Below are 16,167 nucleotides of genomic sequence, written 5' to 3'. Positions count from 1 at the left end.
TTTTTTTTTTTTTTTGGGGGGGGGAGGGTGGGACGGAGTCTCGCTCCGTCACCCAGACTGGAGTGCAGGGGCGCAATCTCGGCTCACTGCAAGCTCCGCCTCCCGGGTTCACGCCATTCTCCTGCCTCAGCCTCCCGAGTAGCTGGGACTACAGGCGCCGCCACCACGCCCGGCTAATTTTTTGTATTTTTAGTAGAGACAGGGTTTCACCTTGTTAGCCAGGGTGGTCTCGATTTCCTGACCTCGTGATCCGCCCGCCTCGGCCTCCCAAAGTACTGGGATTACAGGCGTGAGCCACCGCGCCCGGCCGAGATTTTGTTTTTTTATTCATGTGAAAGCAATTGCTTCATTGGCAATGACACATCTTCTCCACAAAATATTATTTTAATTAAAAGTATCACTTATTTCTTATGTTTTCTGTTACCGTTTTCCTTTGGCAGTCCACAAAAAAAGTGGTTTTTATTGCCTTTCATAATTTTTTTTATAGGCTATTGACTATCACAGCTGTAACATGTTAGAAACATTTGTATATACTTGCATCTAACCTATAGTTAGCATTTGTCCAAAATTGGATAATTTATTTTAATACTTGCTTTTTCCATTTTAAGCAATATTTTCTATGTATACTCCAATAATATGTGTATCTCACAAAAGAATACACTTTGTTTTCATATTGTTATCCATTTGTCACTTTAGTCACTGTTACTGCTATAACCAGGAAGAGCAAATGTTTCTCCAAGCATATGTGGCTTTATGTCTTCTTCTATTCGTGAAAAAATAAAAATTAAAAAAAAATCAAGACGAAGTTATTATAAAGTTTGGTGAAGTTTCATAAAATACGAATTGTGTATTGCATAATTGAGACTTCATAAACATATGCTGACATTTGTTTTCATAATCTATAGGCTCAGTTGTTAAATGCCTTGCCTATGTTGATGGGATGGCTCCATACTATTTTTTGTTAATATCAAAAGATATTATGTCTACTTTAAGAAAAAATTTATTGTTAAGGATAGTGGATGTAATTCCATTTTCTGAACACTCTTCACAGTTTATGGTGCTTTTTCTGGCATGACTTTGTGTCAAATTTCCATTTGCTTTTACCTAGTGAGATGGCCCACAAATATCAGGTATGGGATGAGTATTAATGCTTTTATTTCTTATTGTGCCTGACATTAGCTTTCATCATAGTTTCTTTGCAAGATTCCTTTTTAGCCACCTGTCCATTTTGTGAGAGTTAATTTAATTGAAAGTACATTATAAAATCCCAATTTATCTTAGCTTTGCATATTTTATGAAACACGGATACAAAATGCACGTAGTGCCCACCCTCACATATTGGTCAAACTTAATTTCTTTCATATTTTTAACACTAAAAACAAATTGAATAAATAGAAATTCTAATGATGTCTTACCAGAACCCACTGGATCATGTTAATACCACTGAATGTGTGTGTGTGTGTGTGTGTGTGTGTGTTTGTTTTTTTGTTGTTTTTTTTTTTTTGGAGACTACTGTTACTGTTGACAAATACAATAGCAGCCAGCTTTCAAACATTTTTTACCGTGACAATAATGAGAAGCTCTTTTATGTTGTAATCCTATTCACACACATTCATAAATGAATAAAATTTTGTAAAAAAATATACTATGTGTGATGCACTCGGCTATTTTTGTGATTTCATTCCATCACAGTTTTGTTTTTAAAATGAGCTGACTTTGATCTACAGTTTGAACAGACTGTGCTGCTGTGTTCTGCACACAGTGGTCATTGGAGGGCAGCTATGAGGTGGAGCAGCAGAAGCAAGTGTTTTAGAGTCAGACTGGTGTTTGGTCATCATTTGACTTTTGACTCTGTAAAACTTATTCAGAGTTTTCTCAGTTGCCATGTCTGTAAAATGAGAATAATTATGCTTACCTTGTGAAAGTTAGGAGAAGGGAATGAAATAACATATGTAAGGCATCTAGTACACCTCCAGGCACACAGCGTGTACTCACACCATGGTACTCATTGCTAATGGTAGTATTGTTACCCACCCTTCAGAGGGAGTCGCTTGACCCTGGTCTGTGTAGTTCACACCAATAGAACAAGACCAGGTTCAGCAAAGCAGAGCAGAAACTCGATTGCTTGTTGAAGAAATGGAGAAGGGGAGCTCTTGCTTCCCCTGGGGGGAAAGGTAAAGGGGGATTTTAAGGACTCTTATGGTCTTAGGGCAGATAGGTGGAGACTAGGGCAGGGATTCCTGGGAAACGGAGAGTTCTTCCAGGAGGGGCTGGAGTTTGTGGAGTTTGGATGTTTTTGTTTTGTTTTGTTTTTTGAGACAGTCTCGCTGTGTCCCCCAGGGTGGAGTACAGTGGCATGATTTCAGTTCACTGCAATCTCCACCTCCCAGGTTCACAGGTTCAAGCAATTCTCCTGCCTCAGTCTCCTGAGTAGCTGGGATTACAGGAATGTGCCACCATGCCCGGCTAATTTTTGTAATTTTTTTTTTTTTTCTGTTAGTAGAGATGGGTTTTCTCTATGTTGGCCAGGCTGGTCTTGAACTCCTGACCTCAAGTGATCTACCCACGTGAGCCTCGCAAAGTGCTGAGATTACAGGTGTGAACTACTGTGCCCAGCCAAGTCTGTGCAGTTATATCATTTCTTTTGCACTCAGCACTTTTTGTGCCCAGCAAGGTGATAGTGGCAGGAGGCAGACAAATCCCTAGGCAGATAGGGGTGGGTCCCTGGTGAAACCTCACCTTCAAACCAAAGACAGTTTAAAGCCTGAAAGCCAAGCTACAAGTCTCAGATGAATCCACAGACCAGATTGATAACCTCTCTTCTCATTTGGCACACTTTCCTTTGATTGATCCCCACCCTTCACCTATTTTACATAAACTTGCCCTTCCCTGATTGTTTTTTTACACTATTGTGCCCATCTTTGAGTGGTGCCTTTTGCATGTTCACAAACCAATCAGCCCACAATCCCCTGTACTGAGCCCATAAAAGCCCAGGACCCAGCAACACTGGGAGAGAGACCACTGTTTCTCCACATCCTCTCCAGCACCTGTTGTTTCCTGACTTTTTAATGATCACCATTCTAACTGGTGTGAGATGGTATCTCACTGTGGTTTTGCTTTGCATTTCTCTGATGGTGAATGATGATGAGCATTTTTCCATGTGTCTGTTGGCTGCATAAATGTCTTCTATTGAGAAGTGTCTGTTCATATCCTTTGCCCACTTTTTGATGGGGTTGTTTGCTTTTTTTCTTGTAATTTTTTTAAAGTTGTTTGTAGATTCTGGATATTAGCCCTTTGTCAGATGGGTAGATTGTAAAAATTTTCTCCCATTCTATAGGTTGCCTGTTCACTCTGATGGTGGTTTCTTTTGCTGTGAAGAAACTCTTTAGTTTAATGAGATCCCATTTGTCAATTTTGGCTTTTGTTGCCATTGCTTTTGGTGTTTTAGTCATGAAGTCCTCGCCCATGCCTATGTCCTGAATAGTATTGCCTAGGTTTTCTTCTAGGGTTTTTATGGTTTTAGGTCTAACATTTAAGTCTTTAATCCATCTTGAATTAATTTTTTGTATAAGATGTAAGCAAGGGATCCAGTTTCAGCTTTCTACACATGGCTAGCCAGTTTTCCCAGCACCATTTACTAAATAGGGAATCCTTTCGCCATTGCTTGTTTTTGTCAGGTTTGTCCAAGGTCAGATGGTTGTAGATGTGTGGTGTTATTTCTGAGGACTCTGTTCTGTTCCATTGGTCTATATCTCTGTTTTGGAACCAGTACCATGCTGTTTTGGTTATTGAGGACTTGCAGTATAGTTTGAAGTCAGGTAGCGTGATGCCTCCAGCTTTGTTCTTTTGGCTTAGGATTGTCTTGGCAATGTGGGCTCTTTTTTGGTTCCATATGAACTTTAAAGCAGTTTTTTCCAATTCTGTGAAGAAACTCATTGGTAGCTTGATGGGGATGGCACCGAATCTATAAATTACCTTGGGCAGTATGGCCACTTTCACGATATTGATTCTTCCTATCCATGAGCGTGGAATGTTCTTCCATTTGTTTGTGTCCTCTTTTATTTCATTGAGCAGTGGTTTGCAGTTCTCCTTGAAGAGGTCCTTCACATCCTTTGTAAGCTGGATTTCTAGGTATTTTATTCTCTTTGAAGCAATCGTGAATGGGAGTTCACTCATGATTTGGCTCTCTCTTTATCTGCTATTGAAGTGTAGGAATGCTTGTGATTTTTGCACATCGATTTTGTATCAACAGACTTTTCTGAAGTTGCTTATCATCTTAAGGAGATTTGGGGCTAAGACAATGGGGTTTTCTAAATATACAATCATGTCATCTGCAAACAGGGGCAATTTGACTTCCTCTTTTCCTAATTGAATGCCCTTTATTTCTTTCTCCTGCCTGATTGCCCTGGCCAGAACTTCCAACACTATGTTGAATAGGAGTGGTGAGAGAGGACATCCCTGTCTTGTGCCAGTTTTCAAAGGGAATGCTTGCCATTTTTGCCCATTCTGTATGATATTGGCTGTGGATTTGTCATAAATAGCTCTTATTATTTTGAAATATGTCCCATCAATACCGAATTTATTGAGAGTTTTTAGCATGAAGGGCTGTTGAATTTTGTCAAAGGCCTTTTCTGCATCTATTGAGATAATCATGTGGTTTTTGTCTTTAGTTCTGTTTATGTGATGGATTACATTTATTGATTTGAGTATATCGAACCAGCCTTGCATCCCAGTGATGAAGCCGACTTGATTGTGGTGGATATGCTTTTTGATGTGCTGCTGGATTCAGTTTGCCAGTGTTTTATTGAGGATTTTTGTATCGATGTTCATCAGGGATATTGGTCTAAAATTCTCTTTTTGTGTTGTGTCTCTGCCCGGCTTTGGTATCAGGATGATGCTGGCCTCATAAAATGAGTTAGGGAGGATTCCCTCTTTCTCTATTGATTGGAATAGTTTCAGAACGAATGGCACCAGCTCCTCTTTGTACCTCTGGTAGAATTCGGCTGTGAATCTGTCTGGTCCTGGACTTTTTTTGGTGGGTAGGCTATTAATTATTGCCTCAAATTCAGAGCCTATTTTTGGTCTATTCAGGGATTCAACTTCTTCCTGGTTTAGTCTTGGGAGAGTGTATGTGTCCAGGAATTTATCCATTTCTTCTAGATTTTCTAGTTTATTTGCATAGAGGTGTTTGTAGTATTCTCTGATGGTAGTTTGTATTTCTGTGGGGTCGGTGGCGATATCCCCTTTGTCATTTTTTATTGCATCTATTTGATTCTTCTCTCTTTCCTTCTTTATTAGTCTTGCTAGCGGTCTATCAAATTTGTTGTTCTTTTCAAAAAAACAGCTCCTGGATTCATGGATTTTTTGAAGGGTTTTTTGTGTCTCTATCTCCTTGAGATCTGCTCTGATCTTAGTTATTTCTTGCCTTCTACTACCTTTTGAATGTGTTTGCTCTAGCTTCTCTAGTTCTTTAAATTTTGATGTTAGGGTGTTGATTTTAGATCTTTCCTGATTTCTCTCGTGGACATTTAGTGCTGTAAATTTCCCTTTACACACTGCTTTAAACGTGTCCCAGAGATTCTGGTAAGATGTGTCTTTGTTCTCATTGGTTTCAAAGAACATCTTTATTTCTGCCTGCATTTCATTATGTACCCAGTAGTCATTCAGGAGCAGGTTATTCAGTTTCCATGTAGTTGAGCGGTTTTGAGTGAGTTTCATAATTCTGAGTTCTAGTTTGATTCTTCTGTGGTCTGAGAGACAGTTTTGATAATTTCTGTTCTTTTACATTTGCTGAGGAGTGCTTTACTTCCAACTATGTGATCAATTTTGGAATAAGTGTGATGTGGTGCTGAGAAGAATGTATATTCTGTTGATTTGGGCTGGAGAGTTTTGTAGATGTATATTAGGTCTGCTTGGTGCAGAGCTGAATTCAATTCCTGGATATCCTTGTTAACTTTCTGTCTCAAAAAATGATGTACTTTCAAGTTTCACAATTCATAGCCCCGTCAATATCTTATATTGACCTGATGGGTCACCAACATTGCAAATTGATGTATGTCTTATTAGTATTTAGTTATAATTAGTGGGATTATTTTTAATCTTGAGATTTTTCTCTCTCAAGAGATGAGACAGAGGGAATGAGTCTGTGCAGTGATTTATGTGTACAGTGTCTTGTATGACATGTGGCTTATCTATCAGTTTGCCACTCACTGTGGGACTCCTTCCACCCTGTTATGGTGTTGACCACCAGGATATCATTTGTTCTTTTTATTCTTAAGGCAGTTTTTCTTTCTCCAGAACCAATCAGATGACTCAAAGTTTTCTGTCTTGACATTTCTACTTGCAGGGAAAGAAAAATATATATCAGTACTTTATAAACCAATATATACTTGAGAGAAACAATCAAACACTCAAAATGTGTCAATGCCTAATTAAAGTTCATTAAAATGAGTGTCCTGTTATATTCCCTTTCATTGCATTAAAACCTGCAGTTACAGAATTTAAACTCTTCTCTATTTGAGTATCATTATGAGTCTTTGGCTTTTCATAGACACAGACTCAACTTGTTACCATTGATGATAATCACTTAAGAAAATACTGGTGCTCAATATGCACGTCTTCAAGAAGTGCAGCAGCTTTCAGCTGGCTTTTCGTCCTTTCAGTATTACCTTAGACATTTTAAAAAGTCTTTGCTTACTCGCAATAGCAAGATATTCCAAGAGCCTTTGGGTTCTGTCTTGTTCCTCAAAATGGAATTAGCTACTCTGAAAGAAATGGGTTCCTTATCTGGAAAATAACCCCAAAGAAGGTTGTATATTGGATGATTTCACATGAGTACTGCTACTGGTCAAAAAATAGGCCATTTTAGTGAGATTGCTAGAAAATAAGTTATTTTCGAAGTCCCAAGCTCACATGACATTTCCAAATTAACTCTAAAGTTACTGAATCATATTTTTAGATTTGGTCCCAACATAAAATTTTAAAATTCCTGTATTCCTTAGATTTTTAACCCCTTGCCTATGAAACAATGAAATTCAGCTACATGAAGATCTTCTATTACATTGATTAGAGCGATTAATTTCATTTCACTGTCAATAAAAATTAAAATATTGTAAAAGAAGGAAATGCAAGGTATTCCTTAAAGGCTCCGATCTGTTAATGATATGCTACATGTATTCATTTAAATGTAACAAATCAATATGCAATACTTAACAGTATTTTCTGTAGCATAATTCCCCTCTTCAACATAGGTGAAGGTAATAGAAAAGAAACTTTAATTATAGCACCATACCCTCAACTTGTAACTATGAAATGACACAAAACCAAAGTGAATAGAAAGGCATTATGAACAAGAATCTTCCCATAGTGGAATTCAAAGCATATTTGGTTGCTGGCATTTTTCTAAAAAAGGATGGTATCTGAGCAGTTTTGCTTCCTTTTAACACTCTTGCATGTAGCATCACAAAACCTGATCTCTGGAAAATGATTTTGAGAGCTAGACTGAATTATCAAGGAGTCTGCCAAGATTCTCTGGCATTTGGGATTTGGCAGAATGTTGCAAAATAAGTTTTCTTAGATAATTCTGGTTTTGCTACAAACCCAAATGTCTGAGAAGTCATTCCAAATGTTCCGACCACAGGTTTCCTTCTACATCTCTTGATTATGTTATTTTTTTATCTGTCTGGGTTAAAATGGCAAATCACACCACCGTGGGCAGCGATCTAACACTGTGCTTTCTTATCTGTTTCAATGAACTCTTTCAAACTTTCTCAATAACCTAACATGTGTTTCAAATTAATATTTTTAAAATAAAGCTATCAAGTATGAGTCCTTTTTCAAATTATTAATTTTCTGTGCAGTAGATTCTCATCTCATTCCAACAGAGTCTGTCACTCACCACAGGACTGCCACATGGCGCAAGGATTCGTGGGCTCCCCTCGTTTATCACTTCAGGTGCCTGTTTAGTCCTAAAGTTTGAAATAATAATTATTTACGTATATAAATATTGTTCATAGGAGGCAATGCAGAGGAATTTTGTTACATAAAGGGTTTTTCCCCTTCATATTGCATTGTATATTTGCTGCGGCACTTTAAACGCTCACTGCCAGCATTTAAGTACCAAAACGAGTGGTAAAGATGTTGTGTTATGAGAGTTCTGCAACGGGTAAAATGGGCATGTGCACAAGATCATGGGAGGAACTCTTGGGCAGGAGTGGGTCTTGCAGGCGCCCTGAGAGAGGAATGCATTCTGGATAAATAGAGGGGAGAGGAATGGGGGTTGAGGAGATGGGGAGTCGCATTAACAGTGAACACAGCACATCAACAAAGCATCTGGAAGCTGGTCCGGGTTGGAGTAGAGATTAGTGTAGGGAATAAAGTGTGAGTGGGTCCAAAAACACAGGGAAATTTATGGAGCGTTGGGAAGGGCAGGCTCAGACAAATGAAGATTCTAATGGCCACCAGGTACTTTCCAGTGCCAGTCTCTCTGCCAGGCACCCTAGAAAACAGTTTCTTCTCACTCCACTCCATGAGCAAAGCATGACAGATAAGGAAACTGAGGCAGAGAGAATGGGTAGCTTTTCTGGCATCATCCAGTTCAGCTGCTTCACTCTTTTTTGCTCCATTTCCCTAAAACAATTCTGAAAAAGGATTCTCTCACACACTTTCAAATCAACATAGAAATTTGTTTTTCGTTTTCATTGTATGAAATAATCATGAATTTATTTTCATTAGGAGATAGAAAATAATCAACACTTTATAAGATGGAATATATAAAAGAAGTTTTTATGACAAACTATTTGATGAAATAGGTTTAAACAAACTTATGTAAATAATAAGCACACAAATGTGGGAAAAATTACATAAAATTTTTATGGCTTTATCTATGTGTCTTGAAAGTTTTTGGTAGTCCTGGACAATTAGGTAAATTTACGCTGTAGTTGAAAATTTGGTTTTATAAGAGAAACTGCCACTTTTTTCCCTAGTTAAGTCAAATAAATATTGAGATTGAAATAACAAGATTGATATGACTTTCTGTGAGAGAAGGTAGAGGTCTGGCCTTTCTTTATGACAGTTTCACCAGGAACCAATCATCTGGTTGAAATATACGAAGGAGAACATGTTCATTTCCTGAAAACATTATGACAGTTCTTCAAAAAATTACACCCTTAACATTCTAATGATAATTAACATGCTAAATAAGCTACAAAAAAAAGAAGAAAAACAAATGAAAAAGAAACTCTGCCCCAACACAGGCAGTTTATTTTTCTAAAATTGTCATAGAACCCCAAATTTAAGTTTATGTATTCGATGTGTGATTGAAGTGAAACACTGAGACATGGTGCTTAGAGATAGAGAAAGGTTTATTTGATTTGGTCAGAGCTAGAAGGTGTGAGAGTAAGACCTCTCTGATACATTTTAATAAAGTAATGAAGCAGGGAGTTTTCATGTGGCTACGGAGTAAGGGAGGGGGCGTTTCAGTTTCTGGGAGCTGAGGGGAAAGTCTGTGTTTTTAGTCTTGGATAACATCTTCAGTAACCAGACTTCTGGGCATCAGCAGCTGGTCGCAAGTCCCTAAAGACATTTATTTCTTCTGCAAAAATTTTTTATGACCCTTAAGTTATTTATTTATTTACTTATTTATTTTGCTTGACAAAGAAACAGTGTATCAGTAGTTTATAATTATATTATGGGAACAAGGGATGCTGGGCAAAAAGTGAGTGGTTTACATGTATAAACAAGCAAGGGCATAATCAAGAATTTCTATGATTTTAGTCACTACAAATGCTAGGGCACTAAAATCTCAAAGGGTCTGGTTACAAAACAATCCATAATTTTGGTCTAAATAACCTGCAGTATTCAGTGCCACATTTCAATGGGTTGCCCCGACCTCACATGCAGATAACAAAGGTGTGCATCTCAGCATTGCTGATTGGAATGCCAAGAGTCTGGAAAAGAGCACACGACTGCATGCAGTTGGCTCATTTTCCCAGTCAACACTTCACTTCTCATCAACACAAAACAATTTTATAGCTGCAGTGTATTTATCATCACTTTCCATTTACTTAGATCTTCTTTATTACAAAAGATAAAAGATTTATGAAGATGTATCCACTGATATACTTTATTGATTGTCCATTCTAAATTTATTTAGTGTTTCTGGATATATCAGATGACTGCTTGTTGCCTACTTACTTTTATTTTCCTATATCACCTGAGTTTGCTTGGGGTGGTAATATGTGCAGGTAAATATTTATATTCCCTGACCTCCTTTGCAAGTTGAGGATTTTTGTGGGAGCAGTGCTGGCTGAAGAGATACAATCACAAGCCACTGGAGGAGCAGGGCTACTGGGGAGGCTTCTGAATGGGAGCAGACTAGCTGGCATAGCCACTTTCTCCTCTTTTTCCCTTTCTTTCCCTTCTTTCTGCTTGAAACTGATGATGGCAGAGAAATAGCATCTCTCTTCAGAGTGCAACATTGTGGTTCTCACCCTAAAGGTGGTAGAACCAAGAACTAGAGAGAAGGTGGAGATCTGGCTTCATGGAGGCTTAGGCTACCCTACTTGAGATCTATGCTTTGTGAGAGAGCAATCACCCTCCTTTCTGGATAAGCCACACACAATTCTGAACAGTTGCATTGGATATACCGCTCCATTTATGAACTTAAAATAGGAAAATTAAAAAGTAAAAGCATACCTTCAAAGCCTTCGATTTTTAGTATAGAATGGTATTATATCACAAATATGCGCACCATGACACATTTGAAAAGAGCCATACAAAAGAAACACAATATGTGAAAATAAAAACATGTAAGAAGCAGATTTTATGCAGCCTTACTAAAAATTTGATGTGGTTACCATAAAGTTGAATGATGGTCAATGGCTACTATCGCTGACCGCATCTCATGGAAATCCCAACAGGGAGAGTGATTCTTTACATTAGATGGCAAATAATTAAGTCTGATTTTCAAAATACACACAGTCAGAAAAAAGAAGCATCCCTTTCTCTGGATAAAAAATGACATTGTCTGCCAAAATCCTAGAGGTGAATGCCAAGAACTAGATGAGTCAAAAAAAAAAAAAAAAAAATTGCTGGCAAAAATAAATGCACACTTTTCAAAATTAATCACATTCTTTGAAAAAACGCTTATGATCCACCTCACTGTTTGTGATCCCTAGGAGAATGACTATATTATTAAAGTCAAGAGCCACAGTGAGCACCTGAAATAGAAAGCTAGATTCTGAAAATGGAGTAGCATGATCATCTCGATATTTCGGTCTGGATAAATAGTGATACATTTTATTCACGTGGGATATCACTGTACCCAGGGTGACCAAGGTATACAAACAGGCTTAGGGTTTATTGTTTAATTGGCAAGAAAGCACGCTCCCAAGAGACAGAAACTGACTAATGTCCTGTGACATGAATGAACAATTGGAAAGGAGCACTTGGATGACAATGGAAGCATCACTTGCTGATCTCTACCCACAGGCTTTTCTGTGTCACGTTCCTGGGCCTGTGCATTAATAAAATCATGTCTCAAAGTTCTTTTTACTGTTGAATCAATCCTTTTTGTAAATACCTTCTTATGTCGATCGCTAATGTGCAGACCAGAATTAAAGCGGAGGAATGCCATGGAAGATACGGAGTTACAGCAGAGGAGGGGAGAATTTCACATGTCGCACCCACAAAACCTCCGAGCTAATGTTTTATTTGGCTTTTATAGGTGAAAATTGTAAGGTAATTCTCAGGAAGAATGAGATTCTATATCCCCTGTTTTCCTCGCCTTTGGGTGTTTTACGGGATGTATTAACATGCATCGTAAAACCGTGAATGAAGATTCATTTATACAAAAATTTCTTGAGTGCCAAGTAGTACTAAGACGTATGGGAGATACCAAGTATGTTTCTTGCTCATAGTGTTCCAATCACTATTGGATTTTGATGATAAATAAATTAGAATTTCTTTCTACATACTGCTGAAGTAGGTTCAAATAGTATTTTGATTTATATTTTATAGTGTTCAGTCAGGATGAGGGAGAGTGCTCTTCTTGATGCTGTACAAAGTAAGTGTTTTCGAGTGGCAGCGTGTGTTGAGATTACACACCCGTTTATATTTGGACACCAATCTGAACACACTGAGCTACTTTTAAATTGAAATAGAAACTAATACATGGAAATAATATTTTCTTCAGGGCTTCATTCTTTTGTATCTCATGATTTAAAATGTAGGCAGGCTCCAGTCTGAAATTCTGGAAAGTATAACAAGCAGTTTGAAAATTGCAGCCATTACCACCATATTTCTCCCTTCCTGGTTTGTCATTCAGGAGTGAACACTTTGAATGCTCATTTCTCTTTCTTCAGTGAATACTGATGCCTTCTGATAAGGAAGTATGTTTAGAATAAGACTGTAACCTCAAACCTCCTAATTTACAAGATTCTTGAAATCAATATAATTCTTTGGAAATTACTATTCCCCCACCCCTATGCAAATACTTGCTTTGAGAAACAGAGGTTAATTGTAATAAACCTAATAATACTACATGAAAACCTACTAGTAAGCCTAGAACTTTTATTACTTTTTCTAAGGAAGACAAAGATTTATTTTAAATGACAATAGGCCACACGCAGTGGCTCACGCCTGTTAATATCCAGCACTTTGGGAGACTGAGGCGGGCAGATCACCTGAGGTCAAGAGTTCGAGACCAGCCTGACCAACATGGTGAAACTCCATTTCTACTAAAAATTTTTTAAAAATTAGCTGGGCGTGGTGGCGGGCACCTGTAATCCCAGCTACTCTGGAGGCTAAGGCAAGAGAATCTCTTGAACCCAGGAGGTGGAGGTTGCAGTGATCCGAGATCATGCCATTGCATGCCAGCCTGGGCAACAAGAGGGAAACTGTGTCTCAAATAAATAAACAAATAAAATGACAATAATAATAAGGATTAGACACATTGGAAATCATAGACATGAATGCAGTTCTATCTTAATAGGTTGTTTTTACTTCACTATTTTAGAGAGATAATTAAATTCTGCTTGTTATTGAAGATCAACACAGAATTAATTGGGAATAATACAAGAAGTTAAAATAGTAGCTCCTCATTAAATGTCCCTGATGTGTTTAACCTATCACAAAGTGGTGTGGTAGGCCTGCAGTTAATTATTATTTATTTATTTATTTTATTATTTATTTACCACCTCCCAGGTTCAAGCAATTCTCCTGCCTCAGCCTCCCAAGTAGCAGGCACCCACCATCACACCCGGCTAATTTTTTTTACTTTTAGTAGAGATGGGGTTTCACTATGTTGGCCAGACTGGTCTCGAACTCCTGACCTCAGGGGATCCGCCCACCTCAGCCTCCCAAAGTGCTGGGATTACAAGCGTGAGCCACTGTGCCCAGCTACTGCAGTTTATTTTGTTTTAAAACACTGTGCCTTTTTAAAAATCCAGGATGCAGTGTGAACTGCTGCAGCCTGAGTGACTGCACTATTCCAACTCTGAAAGCATCCACCTGTGATTAAAACAAGCACTCCGGGAATGCTGAATGAACAATGTAACATTTAGTGCACCAATTGATTTCAAATGTGTCTTTTATTCCCCTTTTTGGCAGCTTGTGAATATTTTTGCATGCATCTGACTTGTATTGATTTCCTTTAACTTCTTAAAAATACAACACTGACACAATTCAAATAACCCTCTTATTTTTGAAGGTTTTAGGAATCTTTAATAGATGGAGAAACTGAAGGGCAGGGAGTCTGAGTTGCCCCTGGGTGCAGAGCTGGTGAGTAACCAGCCAGGATGGGAATTCGGGTACCCCGAGTCTCAGCCAGGTCCTCTGAATGCCACTGCTATAAGAGGTACTGAGTAATTTTAAGCACAGCTGCTGTCAATGATATACAGTGTTTTCAAAAGCATCCATGCTCTGTTTAAAGTTCCACTAAGCATATCATTGCTTGTCAGCTGTTGGGACATACATAACTAAGTAAGATGACACATGAGAGCTTGTGGAGGAAGACAGGTAGTGTATCTTAAAGGAAAACTAGAAGCCCCATCAATTATTACAGCCTCTAAATACTCAGCATGCAGCCAGCATGAACTCATAGGGCCACAGAGAATGATTTAGAATTGATTTTTAAGTCTCGGGAGTTGAGAACAGCATGCAAAGTGTACTGAAGGAAACCAAAACTTGGGTAACCACTTAATCTTATCATGAGCAGGATATATGAGGAAGGAAGAAAAGTAATGTTTTTCCTGGAGATATTTTTCTTCAGAATTATAGATGATCAATTAGTAATCAAGCACTTTGTAGAGGATAAAGAGAAAATGTATGAAGATCCACTAATCTTAGGGTGAGAGTTGCTGGATTATTACCAATGTTCTGTCTCCTCCAAATAAAGAGACTGATATTTTTACATTATTTTTTGAAAGGGAAGTAGAATAACTCAGTTTTCTAATTAGATTAACTTAGTGGTCAATACACAGGATGATTTTGATCAGTCAAAGACAAAGATTTTACATTCTTATTTTTCCATTACTAGTTTATAATGGAAATTAAACTGGGATTAAATAAAATGGTGAATTTTTAAGCACTACTGTCTTTATGCCAAATCTGTCTCTCATTCCATCAATTCCAGTGTTCTGTGGACCCATCCACAACCTCTTGGTCTTCTCTTGCCCAATGACCTTCACTCATCTTCACTTACTGCCTTTATGGACAAACTCTGTCTGGGCTTGGTCATCGTAAGGGATCTCAAACCTCTGAAATCTTAAGCGGTAAGAGTTCATTCTCTCATTATGGGCCAAACAGAGCTAGCTGCTCATTTCCTCACTACCTCTACACCCACTTATTCACAGTATTTATCTCCTTAATTCTTTTCAATTAGCCTTAATCAGTTCTGCTGGTTTCGTTTCATTCCCTAACTAACCTACGTCACAATGCCAGTTACTTCAATATTTGTCTTCCATCGTCCTCATTTTCCTTTCTCATTTTCCTAGGGTCTTACCTGTTCTATCAGTCCAGTATCAAGACTGAAAAATACCTCCTCAGTGCTTGAACTTGGTTTTCCTCTTCTGTGAACCATTTGCCCATCAGGGTTTTCATTTTTTCCTATAAGGATACTAATATCTTATTTGCTGTATGAATTGTGTAATTCATACAGAGTATGTGCAGAGTAATATTTCATCTACATAAATTGCAAGTATCTTTTCTCAGGGGTTTATGTTTTCAGTTCAAGTATGTTCTATTTTATTATACAGAAGATTTTATTTTAATACGTCTATTCATTAAAATTTTTGTGTCTTGATTAAGTTACCTCTCTTTATAATAAGTATAAATATTCTATTATATTTTCTTCTAATAGTTCTAAATTTTTATTTTTCACATTTTAGTCTTTCACAGAAGTGTGATTTTGGTATATAGGTTGTTAAAAGAAAAGCTTTAGAGAAATGAAATTTAACAGAGTTTATTTGAGAAAAGAATGATTCATGAATTGAACAGCACTCAGAACCAGAAGAAGTTAAGCTAATTCTTCCCAGAGGTGTGAGTGGAGAGCTTATAAAAGTTCAGAAACAAAACAGAGAAATCACCTGATTGGCCACAGCTAGGCATTTACGTTATTTGGGTACAGTGTGATGAGTTTGCTGCCTGTGATTGATTGAAGCTTGGCTGTTTGTGATTAGCAGAAACCCAGTTATTAGTTACAAAAAGTATTTTCTTAAATTAGGCTTTTATGTTTTTAGGCACTAAGTTCGATTATAACTTATATATTTTTAGGCACTAAGTTTGTTATAGAGAAACTCATAGTATAAATAAGGTGACAACCATAGGCTAATGGACATCCACTTGTTGAATTTGACAGGTGTTAAGTAGTGATCAGATTTTATCTTTTTCGAAGTATTGATAATCAAGTCCCACTTGTTGAAAATTCATCCACAACCGCTGATTTATGACGCCACTTCTGTCACATTCCTGGGTTTATGTTCAGCCCTTTATTTTGCCTCATTCTTTTTTGTTAAACCTGAGTCTATACCATGGGCCTTAACTACTAAGCTTTAAAATGCATGTTGTTGTCTGGGAAGGTTGTTCTCAGATATTCTCCAATATTGTCTTAGCTATTCTTTGGTCTTTGATTACTTTGCATAAATTCTAGAATCAACTGGCCAAGTTCTA

Source organism: Theropithecus gelada, chromosome 8, assembly GCF_003255815.1.
Source record: "Theropithecus gelada isolate Dixy chromosome 8, Tgel_1.0, whole genome shotgun sequence".
In the NCBI taxonomy this organism is placed as follows: domain Eukaryota; kingdom Metazoa; phylum Chordata; class Mammalia; order Primates; family Cercopithecidae; genus Theropithecus; species Theropithecus gelada.
The sequence above is the reverse complement of the archived record's forward strand: the minus strand, read 5'-3'. Positions refer to the sequence as shown.